Below are 16672 nucleotides of genomic sequence, written 5' to 3' on the forward strand. Positions count from 1 at the left end.
CTGTTAAATGGTGTGATGATAATTCATTAGACCCTTTAAAAGCTAATTTTTCTGATATTTTGGGGGTCATTCTGACCCTGGCGGTAATTACCGCCATGGCGAAGGTCGGCGGTAGCACCGCCAACAGGCTGGCGGTGCACCGCTGGGCATTCTGACCGCGGCGGTTCAGCCGCGGCCAGAAACGGAAAGTCGGCGGTGTACCGCCGACTTCCCGCTGCCCTTGAGAATCCCCCATGGCGGATTCTGACACCCCCTACCGCCATCCGGTTCTGGCGGTTCTCCCGCCAGGAACAGGATGGCGGTAGGGGGTGCCGCGGGGCCCCTGGGGGCCCCTGCAGTGCCCATGCCAAAGGCATGGGCACTGCAGGGGCCCCCGGAAGAGGGCCCCACGAAGAATTTCAGTGTCTGCTTTGCAGGCACTGAAATTCGCGACGGGTGCAACTGCACCCGTCGCACCTTCCCACTCCGCCGGCTCCATTCTGAGCCGGCGTCCTCGTGGGAAGGGTGTTTCCCGCTGGGCTGGCGGGCGGACTTTCGGCGGTCGCCCGCCGGCCCAGTGGGAAAGCCAGAATGACCCCCTTTATGTTTTGCCATCTCTTTGCTCAGCATTGATGCACAGTTGCTACAGTTAAAGCTTATTTATAATCCCTTTTGTCTTTTATGAATTTACTAGATCAACCTTCCCTAATTAACTCTCCTATTGTTTTGAGATTTAAGGGGCTCACTAATTAATATCTGACCACTCTCTTCATTATGCCTCAGTGGGATCCTAATTTAGTTATTGTCTGATGTGTTCCCCACTTGAACCTCTTCACAGTTGTCCTTTGCAGCTGTTGCCATTTAACAATTTTTCCCATTGCCATTATATCTGCAAGGCAAGTTTGTGAGTTTAAAGCCTTGAAGGTAAAATCTCCTATCTAACAGAAACTTCTAGCTGCAAATTCTTTACCCTAGACTTATACTGGTGTCAGACTGGCCCCGGAAACGTTTTGAGCAGTACCTCTGCTCAGCAGTAGGTAGCATCATTCAGTTCTGCATCAGCATCATCCACACCAGAAGTGATGTGTACAGTGCGTATATAGGCACCACACCACCGAGCTGACATCAGATGAAATCTTTTTTTAGACTGTGCCTCTTGGTGTGCTAGCGATGCCCACTACGAAACAAGCTGGTTTCAAACCTTGTGGTGCTTGTCACAGGCAGATGTCTGTGATGGGCCCACACCTGGTTTGCTTGTGGTGCTTGGAGCATGGGCACTACTCCAGGGCCTGAAAGGACCAGCGTCCTTGCACCCGAACGCTTTGTGGGAGCATTCCTCAAAGCTCCTCACTACGTCTCGTCAGATGACTGCTATTGATCACGATCCAGGTCACGTGGTAGGTCCCTGGAGAGCTCACAGAGCTGCTCTGGATGTTCCTCATCTCAGCTGAAGTTGTCAACTAAGTCCCATAACGATGAAGTGTAAGCATTTGAAGCACTCCTTGTCTTCACTGCGCTGTTGCAGATCTTCGGACAAGGTGCGGGAGTGATGACACAAGTCGAGGTCTTGCTCCCACACATTCACAGTGGAGCCTATGCCTGGGTTTCCAGGAGCTGGAGCAACCACCGCCCAACTCAAAATTATTTAAGGCCTTACAACCCCTATTGAGCACTTTCAGACCCATTGATTTGGAGGGAATCCCCATTGGATTGCCTTGGGAAGTTCAATTTTGACGCCATTCGTGCCTTATGGATCCAGAGAGGTGCCCGCACCAGTGCTGTTGTTGCCAGTGTTGCCGATGCCCCACAGCATTCCCAACCCCATCATTATACCTGACTCTGACACGTAGCCAGATAGGCTTCGTCCGACTCCACACCAGCCTGAGCACCAGTGCCTTTTACCTTTGATAGGCTTGGAGAGGGTAACAATTTGGATGAGTCTTGGGACCCCTATGGTTATCTTAACCTCCTAAATGGGACAGAGGATGACTTGGATGAGTTACTGACGGGTGTCAGTGGCTTTGGACGGCTCACAAGAAATTGGCTTGGTCTCTCCTCCCACCATCTCTACTGAGGAGAAGGCCTCTTTTACAATGGTGGTGCACAGGACGGCTGAGGTCCTGAATCTTCAGCTGCCCAGTGGCAGTCAGGGGGAGCATCTGGGCAGATGTGATTCAGCCAGGAGTTTCCTCCTCTGAACTTCTCCATCTATTGAACTAGGCCCATACGTCGGTCCTGCTTGGGGCCTGGTCCAAGCCCTGCACAGGGGCCCGTGTACACAAGAAAATTACCCTTTGCCAGTTTCCTCACCTAGCACCCTATTCCAGAAAACTTGGTGGTCCAAGCCTCCCCCTGAAAAGTCAATCATTATGCATTCCCTACCACTCCACCTGATAGTGAATCCAAAAGGGTGGACACCTTTGGAAAGAGGAGGTTCTCTTTTACCAGCTTAGCACTGCAGTCAATGAACACTGCGTGTCCTTTGTGCTGATAAACCCATACAGTTTGAGATTCTGTTGCGCAAGTGCTGCCAATGGTTTCGGAGGAGTCCTGAGTCATACTGTCACAGGCAATTTCAGTTCGCTGAGATGCAGCAAAGTTAATGGTTTTCTGCAGCCTGGGCATGACTGACCCACTAGGTAGGGGGACAGCATCTTTGGTGGCACTGAGATGTCACTCCTGGATGAGAACTAATGGCTTTTTAGGGGATATCAGAGCTTCCCTTATGGACATGTCTTTCCATGGTTCCCGCCTCTTTAGCTATAAGGCAGACTCAGCAATAGAGAGCTTTAAGGACAACCAGGCCATTGAAGTGTCCTTGGACCTCTCCATGGCCCCTGTCAACCCCATTCTGCCTTTCAATCTTTCCGTGGCTACTGTAGGGGCTACTTACCACATAGTTTCCTGCTCAGCCACCAAGACAGACAGGCTTCCCAGCCTTTTTGTGGCCAATGACGCGGTTCCCACAGACAACATGGGCCCAGAAGCCAGAGGTCACTCCCCTGGTAGCCACTGCCTCCAAACCTCTTTAAGTTGCCCTCATACCAACAAGGGCACCCAGTGAGTAGCAGGATCCAACCTAACCTGCCCCACTGGCAGTCTACAACATCAGACAAGTGGGTTACTCCATTCCCTTTTTGGACAGCCCTCCACCTATCTCACCTTCTTATGACCAGTTGACGGAGGACCACCTCTCCCTGCTCCACCAGGAAGTACAGGCTCTTTTGGACAAAAGACCCATTGAGAGGATGCTGACATGAGAAGTAGGTTGTGGTTGCTATTCTCTCTACCTCCTGGTGCCCAAAAAGGACAGAGACCTCCACCCTATTCTAAAACTGCACCTTCTTAACTTCTTTCTGAAGGAGAAGAAGTTCAAGATGCTCCTGTTAGCTCAGGTACTGTCTGCCTACTTCCATATCCCCATCCTGCCTGCCCACAGGCGATACTTGGGGTTCACTGTGGGCCACAAACTCTTTCACTTCGCAGTGCTTCCTAGTAGCCTACCACCGCCCCATGGATGCTCACCAAAGTGATGGTGGAGGCTGAAGCACATCTGCAGAGGTTGAGGGTTTTAGTCTTCCCCTACCGTGACCACTGACTGTTGAAGACTGGCGCACCCCAGACAGTTATCTCCCACCTTCAGACTACGGCAGACCTCCTGCACTTGCTGTAGTTCACTGTTAATGTGCCAAAGTCACAAGTGACTGTTTCTCAGACCCTCCCTTTCATTGGAACTGATCTGAACACAGTGCAGTTTGGGCCTATCCTCCCGAATCGTAGGATAGGCTGAGACCTCCGAATCACAGCCTGAATATCCTGGACTTTAGTGAGACTGACTCTGAGGCTATCCTGCTGGTAACACATGCCAAATGGCATATGAGGGCTCTATCATGGGATCTGAAGTCCCAGTAGGTGCAGTATCAGCTTTCTTGCGGTTGCTGGACCAACCTTCTTTGTTCAAGTCACCCGTTGTAGCTCATTTTGTAAAGGGACTCCAACACCTGTTCCCTCCAAGAAAATGCACCATGTCCAAATGCGACTTCACCCTGGTTTTGACATTTCTAATGTGTGCACCCTTTGAGCATCTACACAACTGTCCACTCCATTTACTCACCAGCAAAATGGCTTTTCTGGTGGCCATAACATCGGCCAGGCAGGTCAGTGAGCTGCATGTGGGCCACCATTTCATAACATATATTGCTTGCTCCTCACCTTTCTAAATAAGAGGAGAGACTCCACTGATTGGACTCAAAAAGAGCTTTGTCATTCTGCATTGATCATTCCTGTCAGTTCCGGATGGACAATCAACTTTTCATTGGGAACGTCCGGGCATTGAAAGGAAAAGTGCAGAAAAGGAGCATCTCATGATGTATTGTGCTCTACAATAAAATATGCTACGCAAAATATGCTACACATGCAACCCAGTGAGGGATTGCGGGCTTAGTCCACCCAAACCAAGGCTGCAACCATTGCGTTAACACGCAGAGTTCTGGTCCTCGACATCTGCCAGGCAGCAACGTGGGCATCTTTGAACAGGTCCATAAGGATGGACACTTTGCCGGTTTGGTCCTGCAAGACTTTTTGGTGTAGAACTGTTTGCAGACCCACCTCCGGGGAAGGTATTGCTTGGGTATCTATTCTAAGGTAAGGAATCTGCAACTAGAAGTCCCTATCAGATGAAAAAGTTATCTTTGCTAATGCCTTATCTAGTAGAGACTCTATATAGCTGCAGATTCCTTACCCACCTATCCAACTTCCCCGCTCTGTGAAAGAATTTCTAGGAACAGGGCTCTTACCCTTTCAGGGCCCTATTTTTCCACACCAGCAGTCAGTGTTCTTCGTGACTTTGTGCTCCTGGTGTGGAAAGTCGCAAAATGAAACAGATGTCAGCGCACTTGGGTGACGCCGGTGTTACCATATGGCATGGTACCAGTCGGTGACCCGACCAGGAACCCACAACTAGATGCTGACTGCCCTGTTGCAGATGCTGATCCCGATCACAGGCCTTTGCTCAGGTATGAGGGTCGATGTCCTCCCGGGAGAACCTGAAAGGCAGGCTTAGAGCTTAACACGCTGTGCTCAAAATATAACTTAGAGAGAGAACGTTGAGTGCTTTCTAAAAGAGCTTTCAGTTTCTACGTGGATAAGACACATGAATTCAGACTGTATGGCCAGTTGTTTGTGGGGTAAATTGGGAAAATTCAAAGAAAAACAGTGCACAATAGGACGCTTTTGAGATGGATTATCAAAATCTGCCACAGAATGGTACACAAAAGCTAAATCTTCTACCTCAGCCTAGCTAAATTTTCTATCTCAGCCTTAGGTAAAGTGGTCCCTGTGGCAGATGTTTGTAAAGCAGTGACTTGATCCTTCCTTCACACTTTAATGAAACATTATTATTTGGAATATGAATTGCAAAGCTCCTTCCATTTTACTGGATTTTTTTGGTATAGACAGACGTTCACCTCTCTCTGGGTGTGGTACTGCTTGGGGTTTTTATTCAAAAGGTGAGGAATCTGCAGGTAGATGTACCCATCAGAAGAACAAGGTACTTCCCTTTGGTAACACTTTTTCTGGTGGACACAGTATCCACTTGCATATTCCTCACCGAACCACCCTCCTCCCCTTCACAAGACAGTATATAAAAGAGACTGCTTGCTTATTTTTAGTAGGCATAGTTAAAGGTTTTATTTAATATATATTTAAACACTTGCAATTTTGAATTGATCTTTGCTCCATCTGTTTCGACTCAAAGGCACATAAAAATAGAAGGAAACTGACATCAGCATTCTGGCGGGATGTTTTATGGCTCCAGGGACGTCACACAGTGCAGTGTTCGGAGCCATATGAAGCTGGCTCCCCGTCTCAGCATGGGGGAGCTACTAAAAAAGTTTCCATTCCAAGGAATATTTAAAAGGTGAGGAGTCTGAAGGTAGATAGTGTATCCAACAGAAAAAAACGTTACTGAAGGTAAGTAACTTATTAATCAGTAACGTATTGGCAAACTGCAGGCTCTATGTAGGTCCCTTCCACGCAGTTTAATGGAAGGAAGGGTCTCTGCTTTCTATCATATGTTGGAACAGATCACATTGGACCTATAGGCGTTAGATCTGAGCCACTAAGGACATACCCTTGAATACCTGCAAAGGCCTCCGCCTGCCCCACCTCAGAAAACCTCTTATCAATATCTGCGATTATTGCAAGAAGATTTTTTTTCCATGATAGGCTATGGAACCCTTCCCCAGATTGCACTGAAATACAGGCTGCATCTCCAGATCTTTACTCATTTAAGAAAAAACAGTACAATAGTGACTCATATTGAACCATCAACAGAGCAAGTACCTTTGCAAAAACCTTTCAGAATGCTGATATTACAGGCAGTGTTTCAATTGCTCCAAGATGGAAAATACATGACCGCTGGATTTGTGGGGCACCTATTTTCTTATCCAAATACATGCCAACAATTGCAAATACCTGTCGTTCAAACTAGCTAGATGCCACTGTCATTTCAATATGCTCCCAGTCATTTTCAAGTATGCATCAATGAACTTTATGGAGTGTGTGACCTCTGTATCAGCTTTTCTTATGTACAAAGGACACCTTTACCCGTGTCTGGACTACTGGTTAGTTAAAGGTTTGTCATTAGAAGAAGCAAAATCTTCATTGAAAGGATACCTGGATCTGTTTCGATCTCCTTATCTCACACCCAACATGTAAAAGTCTCAGTTTGTGCCTCCTAGACACATTCAATTTCTAGGTACAGACCTAGATACATTGGGGAATTGAATCCAAAGGAGGAGAGATTTCGTAAGTCATAATTCCTAGCATTACACAATGATTGAAAGGTGAAACAGTTTGCAACTCCAGGCCCCTTTGGGGATGATTTATTCGTGCATTCTACCGATGATTCCTCACTGCAGAGAGAAAATGGGCCATATGTAAGAGGAGCAGAATGCACAGTGGCTTCAGATCTTTCAAGTATTAAATCCAAATCAGAGAGTCAAAGAGGCTCTAGAAAAGTGGACTGTGCAATCCAATATTGCAGCAGGGTTGCCCTTTCAGTTCAAAGCAGCCGATTGTGGTATGACAATAGACACACATTTAGAATGGGGTGCTCATTTTCATTTGCATAACCGAGAAGCCAGAGAACATTGGTCTGAGAAAGTAAAGCAAATTCATATAAACATTTTGGACCTGAAAGCTGTCAATTGAGGCCTTCCTATTTTTTCTTTCAAAATTAAGAAACTCTTCAGTTCTTGTGAGGGCAGGCAATACTACAAACCATGCTCTCTATAAAAAAACAACGTGGAACCAAATCACCAGCTCTCTCGACGCGTCTCAAGATCTGTGGTACTGGGGCATTAGTCACTACATCGCCCTCTCAGGGAAGCATGTACCAGGACTAGACAACTCATGGACTGATGCACTCAGTGGTACAGCAAATGTAACCTATGCATTGGAATTGACCAAGATCTATACAACATGGTGGGGACACATGGCAATGGATTTATTTGTAACACTTCAGAACAAGAAGAGCTGCTTCTTTGTACCTAGGGTTATGGAATGAGGTACTTTCAATGTCCTGAATGAGACTGTGTGCCTGCGCCTTTTCACAATTTCTCCTTGTTCTGCAGGTAATCAAAAAGATGAAAAAGGGCCTGGTAGAGTGGTCCTGGTGACACTGAGTGATCTTTTCAGTACAGGTTTGCAGATCTCCTCTATACAGAGAGGGAAGTTACAATTTTTATCTCAAACTTGGATTTCTGCAGTTGATAGCATGCATCATGAATTCATGGAATTATCCCAAACATATAGCTCACCAGACTGCAGAATAATCCTGCACCAAGCCAGGGACTCTTTAACAATTAAGAAATCTCAGGCGGAATGGGAGAGATGCTGCTGCAGACGCTGCACTAAAGGTTTGCATTGTTTATCCTAAGAAGCACACCAAGGGCCTGATTTATGGAAATGTAGCGCTGCATTTGTGTCATTTTCTGATGCAAAAGCAGCATAAACGTACAAAATATAAGTATATTTTGTGGTTTGCACCACTTTTGTGTCACAAAATGACACAAAGCCGGTGCTAATTTCCATAAATAAGGCCCCAAGTGCTTTCTTATTTGCTACACGCTCGTTCCACAAGGAGTGTAGCAGCTACTGCATTACAGCATTTGTGCATGCTGCTGTTTGATATTTGCATATGGAAGAGCTGCCACACTTCAGCAAAACACTACTGTCTCGATTTGGAGAGGTCCAAAGACTCAACTGTGTGCCAGACAGTTTTTGTAATTTATTTTGCTATGGTAAGCCTGTTCTTGCTCCCATCTAGTAATACACTTAAGCAATGTTCTGTTAAACATTCTTTTATAGTATTTTCTTTTACTATTCATATTGTATATTACATCCTACTTGGTACTCTGATTCAAGCATGTGACTCAATCATAGCTCCAATACTGGAGAAGAAAAAAGTTACATACCTTTAACTACATACCTTTAACTACAGTTCTCCGGTGCTGGTATCTTTCATAGATTAACATGCAACCCACCCTCTGCCCCAGTCATAGGCTTTCATCTTTATCCTTTCACACTTGTGCTCTTGAAAAACAAAGGTATGCTGGACTACGTGAGTGGAGTTCAAAGCGCTTGTACCTCATTAGTTGGACTTTGAGTAATTTCCTTTGGGACGAAGAGGGTACTGAAGTGAATGTTTTTCATTGTGTTTCTACAGAAATTTGGGCTTGCTGGTACTGCATTTTTACTCTAGAACTCCCAGCTTGATGGAGGGCAATGCTTCACACAATTAAATCTATGAAAGATAACAATGCTGGAAAACTGTAGTTACATGTTGGTAACTGTTTTCTTTCCCTATATGCAAACCAGGATGCACCCTCACTGGCTCGCGAACAGGGATCCAATTTACAATGCTATATTTAGGCCACATCACAAATTTGTCAGACTAGCAGGGATGTCTGGGCTTCGATATTGTTCTGTCTTGACCATCCTGTACTCGGATGAGTCTGAAAGGCCGTTCATAAAAAACAGGGGAAAAGGGAATTGGGAAAGGCATTTAGCACTATATAGCACCCTCTCGGACCTGGTATGGATTAGGCTCATGTATTTGGGTCTTCTAGCTACAGATTCCTCACCCTTTGAATATTTCCCAGGCATCAGACTGCATCTGGAAACTTTTCAAAAGTGCCACTGCATGCAGGTAGGTGGCACCGTAAGGCTCTGCACTTGAAGTCCTGTTCCAGAATGGACATGCACAACTCCTGCACGCTGACATCATATTGTTACTTCCTGCGCCACCAGACACAGACCCAGAACTTCTGTCATCTCTCCGAGACTATTGCCTCATTGTTTTCCAACAAAATTTTAATTTTTATCTTCAGTGTGCAAGTGATGTGACCTCCCCCCCAAGACAACAGGTTTTAAACTCTTTAGGGGCTGTTGCAAGAAGATGTCTGTTATAGAGCCCCACCATGTATGCTGTGGTGTCTGGGGTCAGACGATGACTCCAAGACATGCAGAGACAGCGCAACAATTAATTCCAAGACTATAAAGGAATGTGAGGCAACACTCTTCCTCACCAAGCACAAAAGATGTTGCAATGGCGGCGTTCCAAGTCCCGCTCCGAGGCCCGGCCCGATTTCATTGCAGGATTCACCATAGTTACACGAGAGATTGTTCTTCATCACACTCAAAGTCTTCAGGTAAGTACAAGAAACACAAGAATTCCAAGTAGAGTTCCACTCCTTCCCGCTGTTCTCATTCTCCTGACGTTGTACAGGGGGTCACCAAATGTCACTTTTGCGTTCCTGAAGAAGGACAACTTCATAGCTGATTCTGCAGCTGGTTCTGGCACAATCCAAATTCCCACCACACCAGATAAATGAGTTCTGTGCAGCCATGCTCTGGGTCTTTGGTTCCTTACTGACTCCCTTTGGTGTGCTTTCAGGACTCACGGAACGAAGAGGACATACATCTGGGTTACCGCCTGTGGGGTTGCCCTTGGCACCAGCTGGACCCTCTGAGCCAGTTTCAAAACTGTGTTGGGCACCTACACCCACCAAAAGCTTGGTCACTTTGACGCTGAAACAGACCTTCTCTACCATAGAGGCCTCCCAATTATCCTCTCTTGTGTCGATTCAACGCACGTTTGAATCTGACAGACGTCACATCCGATTCTGACTGAAGCAGGCACCATTCCTTACATCCACTCTTTTGCACAGATTTGGATAACAACTGCAACCTAGGGGACACGTTTGTTCAACCCTACACAGAGGATAACTGGTATGAAGATTTGCAAGAGGCCTGTGAGCTTGACACCTTACCCAAGATGGCTCTTTTCTCCCCCCTTGCCCCACCACCGAAGAGTCTGCTTCATATGCATAGAGAAGCTAGCTGAAGTCCTCGAACTTCAGCTCCTCACTATGGAGGTGAAAACAAAGTCCTCCAACAGGATCAGACTGCCTCTGAGCACCTTCTGTCCTTTAAAGAGGCCCTCACTGATACTCTTGTGGGGGCTTGGGCCAAGTCTTGCACTGGCCCGCTGGTCAGCCATCAGCTTTCTAGATGGCAGAGACCCCCTCCTGGAGACCCAGCGTATCTGTCTCAGCACCCCTCTCCAGAGAGATTTATGGTGCAGGCCTCTACTAACTGGTCCAAACACAATAACTTCCCAACCACTCCCCAGACAGGAAATCTAAATGTATGGAGACCTCTGGGAAGCATCTCTTTTTCTCTGCCAGTTTGACCCTGTGTTCAGCTCCAGCTTACTGGGCCACTATACCCATGCCCTTTAGGATTTGGTGGCGAAAGACCTAGCTGGTGTTCCAAAGGACCTTTGCTTCGTCCTCTCACAGACGATCAATGATGATTGTGATGTGGCCAAGTTCACAATTCATTGTGGGTTGGAGAGCACTGATTCCATTGGGTGTGCTGTAGGCACCAGTTTTGCTATTCATTGCTATGCATGGCTACAATCGAATGGGTTCTCGAGCAGTGTCCAGTCCTCCCCGATGGACATAAACTTTGATGGGACTCACCTGTTTGTAGACAAGGCTGACTCAGCCCTTGAACTGTTTAAAGTGAGTAGGACTACCACTCGCTTGCTAGGTCTTTCCACTCAGCATTGTCAGACCTAAAAGTTCCATCACTCCTTTCAAGGCTTTGGTCGAGGTATCCCCTACACCAACAGATGCAGCCCCAGCAAGGGACTCAGTCCTTTTGTGAAAGAGGCCTAGGCACCAAATGCCCTGTGGCCGAGGTCATTGTGCCGCACAGTAATCCATCCCCCAACAGTCCCACCTATAAAACCCCTTTAGTGTGTCTTTACAGGAGCAGAGACACCCGATGGGAGGCAGAATCCACAGATCATACATGGGTTGGCAAGAGATTACATCAGACAGGTGCATTCTGACGATTTTCAGAAATGATTATGCACTGCATTTAATTTCTTCCCCACAGCACCTTCCACCGCCCCTCCTCCACCCCAATTCCACTCTCGGAAGACAACCTGTCTATTTTGATACAGGAAGTGGAAGCCTTCTTGGCCAAGGTGGCTACTGAGAGGATGCCAGGGCCAGAATTGGGGTGTGGTTGTTATTCCCACCACTTTCAGGTCCACAAGAAGGACACAGGCTGCCGGCCGATTCTAGGCCTGCACCTTCTTAATTCCCTAATCCAGAAAGAGAAATTCAAAATTCTCAACCTCTCCCAGGTCTTGTCTGCTGGATCATGGAGACTGGATTATAGTATTGAACCTGCGGTACACCTATCTCCGTATCCCCATCCTGCCTCTCAGGTGTTTACAAAAGTGATGGCAGTGGTGGCAGCACACCCTCAGACGTCAGGGTTGGCAGTCTCCCCCTGTTTCAATGATTGGCTGTTGAACGGAGGCTCGCCCTGAACATCCCCAGTCTTCGGCAAACCGCCTATCATTTTTGGCGACACCTGTAAATGTGCTGAAGTCACACCTGACTCCTTCTCAGACACTCTCCTTCATGGGAGCCATTCTGGACACAGTTTGGTTGCATGCCTGAAAGAGAGCCCAGGACATTCATCCTGCTGGTTGAGCAAGCCAGGTGGTAAATGCAGGCACTGCAATGCAATCTGATGTCCTAGTGGGCCTAAAATTAAGGGGACCTTGCTGACCATGTCCAGATTTCAAAGGAGGCTATGAAGGATTTGCAGTAGTGGCTATTGGATCGCAACTGGGTCACAAGCAGACCCCTCTCCTTTCCCCACCCAGAGCTGACACAGAACGCTTTTGGCCTTCCCCCACAGGTTGTTGATGTTTGTAAGGAAATATCTCTTTTTCTTGGTCACCCCCAAAGTTTTGAATTAATGCTACTGTTTTTTTACTCTGAGAGTGCACTGAGGTCGCTAACCAGACCTCAGTCCCAGTGCCATTACCTTAAAATGTGTATGTTTGATTGGCTTACAGCCAATGGGCATAGGCTTACTTACGTGTAAGTCCCTATTATATGATACCCAGGGTACCCATAAGCTGTAGGTAAGAGGATCGTCCCAGGAACTGCCACACTGGGTATGACCCAGGTAAAATATGGCACCCAGTCTGTCACTGGCTCGACTTTGCCATTTAAAACAGTGGCAGAGCCCAATCTTCCCTTTTTAATATATGTACCCCAAAGGTAGGCCTGTTGATCCTTAAGGCAGGGTGCAGAACATTAGAAAGTGGAACATGTACATCTGATTGGGACTCCTAGCCACAGATTCCTTACCTTAGAATTATCTGCAGGCATCAGACTGGATCCAGAAGATTTTCCGTAAGCAGTCCCCCTGCACACCGGTAGGTGGCGCCATTCGGCTCCATGTGGCATCATCTACACCAGAAGTGACGTTCGCAGTGCCTATATAGGTGCCACCCAGGTGAACTGACATCATTTCTTTTCTTTCCACTCCAGTCAGCACGGATCCAGAGAAGGGCTACCCCTAGTTATTTTATGACTAACGTTTTTGAATGTTTTGTCAACTCTTTTTGAGATCCTGGTGTAGGAGAAGTTCCGGGGAATGGTCTTGGAGCTCAAGATCATTTTGCACTTTAAGTCATCAGGTGACTCTGGTAAGTCCCACCACCACAAGAAAAAGAAGAATTAGAAGAGATCTTTGACTTTGCCTCGTACGTCGGCTGATGAGATGAGAGTGTGGTGCATCATTGCCTGTCTCTGCGGATGAGCCAGGATCTGGGTTGTCTCTATGCCTCCCCGAATTTCCGTGAGCCAGAGTGACCCCTATCCTAATTCTATGAGGCCTTGCACCTCAAATTTTGGTGGCCCATTCCATCCTGCACCTCTTTGGGTCCTGGGGGTTTGCAAAGGGCCCCTTCTGATTCTGAACCAACTGCTCCGGCCTCAACGCCAGTAAAGCACCTTGTATCCATCCATGGGTCCTGACTGCTGCGGGTCGTGCATGTCGACCTTCCTCTGAGCTGGTTCTGATCCTGATGCCGCTAGCGCCCTCTGGTGCCGCCACCCCTATTTTCATTCCCGACTCTGATATGGTGATGAAAGGGTGTCAATCAATGCCGCCTATGGCGCTGAGTGCCACCACACTCTCCAAGCCAGAGCCTCAGCCCTATTCCTACGGGCTAGGACTCGTGGAGGATTTGAAGGTATAACAGCATTATGAAGACCCCAACATGGGCTGGTGGGAGGGCCTGGGTGAAGCCAGTGGACTGAATACTCTCCATACTGAAATGCTTTCTCCCCCTATTATAGCTGCAGAGGGGGAAGTGTCCTTTGCAACGGTGGTATGGAGGGTCGCCGAGGTCCTGGACCTCAGCCTATCCTTGGTAGCAGTCAAGACTAATATCTAGAGGGAGGTGCTCCCCAACTCCGGTTTAACAAAGCCCTCACTGATATCCTACCAAGGATAGGGTCCAAACCCAACACAGGGGCTCCTGTGCACAGGATGACTGCCTGCTGCTGCCACCCCACTCCAGGGGACCCAAGGTTCTTCACCCAACACCTACCCTGGTGAGCTTGGTAGTCCAAGCTTCTATGTCCCATGAAAATCCTGGTGCATTCCCTACAGCATCCCAGATAGGGAATCCAAGAGCCTGGATGCTTTGAGGAAGAAGATGTTTTCTTCCACCAGCCTGGCATTGCGCTTCATGAACACTGCATGCCTTTTGTACCGCTACTCCCATGCCTTATAGGTCACAGTTGTCCAAGTGCTGCCAGCAGTCCTGGGCCTCTCAGACTGTCGCTGACAGAAAAAATGCAGCAAAGTTCACCAAACATTGTGGACTTGACACTACTGACTCACTGGACAGAACGGTTTTGTCAACACTGGCCTTGAGGTGCCATGCCTGGTTGAGGACGACTGTTTTTCCTGAGGCTGTCCAACCTTCTCTTTTGGATATGCCCTTTGATGGCTCCCATCTCTTCGGAGACAAGATGGATTTGCCACTGGAGTGCTTCAAGGACAGCAGGGCTATGGCCTGGTCTTTTGGCCTTTCTATGTCCCTTGCCACTCTCAATCTGCCTTTCATTCCTTCCGTAGCCATGGAAGGGGTTTCCAGCCACACTTTTACCCTCCCAGCCACCATGCACTGCATGCTTCCCAGCCTTCAAGTGGCCGAGGGTGTGGTACTCACCAAGCTCCTGGGTCGAGCAGCCAGCCTCGTAGCATCATGGGCATCTATTTGGCGGTAGGATACCCCATCACATGCCCCAATGGCAGTCCATAACATTAGACAGGTGGGTTTTGCAGATTGTCAGAACAGGCTACTCCCCTTCATGACTAACCCTCTCCCCATGCTACCATCTTATGACTGGCTCATGGACGATTATTTATCCCCTCTCTGCCAAGAAGCCAAGTGTCTCTTGGCCAAGGGAGCCATAGAGAGGATGCTGATGCCAGAAGTGCACTGTGGTTGCTATTCCTGCCATTTTCTGCAGCAGAAAAAGGACAGAGGTGTTTGTCCTCGACTTACCCCACCTCAATTACTTCCTCAAGAAGGAGAAGTTCAAAATGCTTATATTAGCTCATGTCCTGCATACCCTGGACTCAGGAGCCTGGATGGTAGCATTGGACTTGCAGGACACTTACTTCGACATTCCTGTTCTGCCTGCTCACAGGCATTACCTGTGGTTCATGGTACGCCATGAGCTTTTTCAGTTCACTGTGCTCCCCTTTGGTCTTACCAGGGCCCCTCGGGTGTGCACCAGGGTGATGGCTGCAGCTCATCTACAGAGATCAGGCGTGCTAGTCTTCCCCTATATATAGAGGACTGCTATTAAAAGCTGGCTCACCCCAGGCTGTCATATCCCACCTCCAGACTACGGCAGGCCTATTTCATTCACTGTGGTTCACTATCAAGGTGCCAAAGTAACACCCTACTCTCACTCAGAAGCTCCCTTTCATCTGAGCTATTCTGGAGTCAGTGCAGTTTCAGGCCTATCCTTCCAAACAGCGAGACCAGGATATTCAGGCTATGATACTGATGTTTCATCCTCTGGTCTGGATTTCAGTGAGACTTACCTTGAGGCTGTTGGGACTCATGGTTTCCTTCATCCTGTTGATAACAACTAGATGCTGGCATATGTGGGCTCTGCACTGGGACCTAAAGTTCCAGTATGCACAGCATCAGGGGAAACTCTACAACACAGTCCAGAACTTGGAGGGAGGTGGGAAGGATCTGTAATGATGGCTACTGAACTGTGATTGAGTCAGCAGCAGAGCCCTCTCCCTTCCCCAACCAGATCTGACAGTAGTGACAGATGCATCACTCCTGGGATGAGGTGGCAATCTGGGAGAAGTGAAGATCAGAGGCCTCTGGTGGAATCCGGACTCTGCATCCACCTGCTGGAACTCTGAGTGATCCGACTAGCATTGAAAGCCTTTTTATCCTCCATTAAGTGAAGGTTAGCACTACAACAAACAGGGTGGGGTGGGGTCGTGGATGCTTTGTCAAGAGGCCCTGTGCCTCTGGACATGGTTGGAAGATCAGGGCATTTCCCTGGTGGTTCCCCACCTGGCAGGCTCTCTGAACATCAGGGTGACACAGATGCCTAGCAGATCACAAATGGTGCTAGATCTGATCGCCACCACAGAGAACGTGCAATGTCAGCAGTTTTGCGTGCTGGATTTCCCAAGGCACCTCTGGTTCAGAGATGCTTTTAATATTGACTGGAGCTCAGGCCTCCTACATGCCTTTCTGCACATACCACTTATGTCCAGAGTTCTCAAGAAGATCAGGAATGACCAGGCCCAAGTCAACCTTGTGACTCTGGATTGGGCACGGAGAGTTTGGTATCCCGAGCTGTTGAGCAGGAACATGGGTCCTCCAATTAGGCTGCCCCCTTGGGAGGATCTTCTATTGCAGCAGCAAGGGAGGGTTCTCTACCCGAACCTGTCAACTCTTCACCATCTTGTGAGGAGATTGAGAGGCAGCAGTTGACAGCTTTCAACCATCAAACGAAAGTCTGCAAGTTATCTTGGAAGCCATACATCCCTCCACCAAGACGGTATACACCTGCCGTTGAGGAAAATTTGTGACATTGTGTATGGAAAAAAGAATTCATTCCCTTTCTCAGATTCATCTTTTCATCCTTCCTCTTGCCCACTAGGACTCTGCTCTGGGCACCTTGAAGGGCTATCTTTCTGCTATTTGAGCTTTTCTGTGGTTTCCTGATCAGCCGTCCCTCTTCAAATTCCCTATTAT

Source organism: Pleurodeles waltl, chromosome 4_2 (assembly GCF_031143425.1).
Source record: "Pleurodeles waltl isolate 20211129_DDA chromosome 4_2, aPleWal1.hap1.20221129, whole genome shotgun sequence".
NCBI classification, from domain to species: Eukaryota; Metazoa; Chordata; class Amphibia; order Caudata; family Salamandridae; genus Pleurodeles; species Pleurodeles waltl.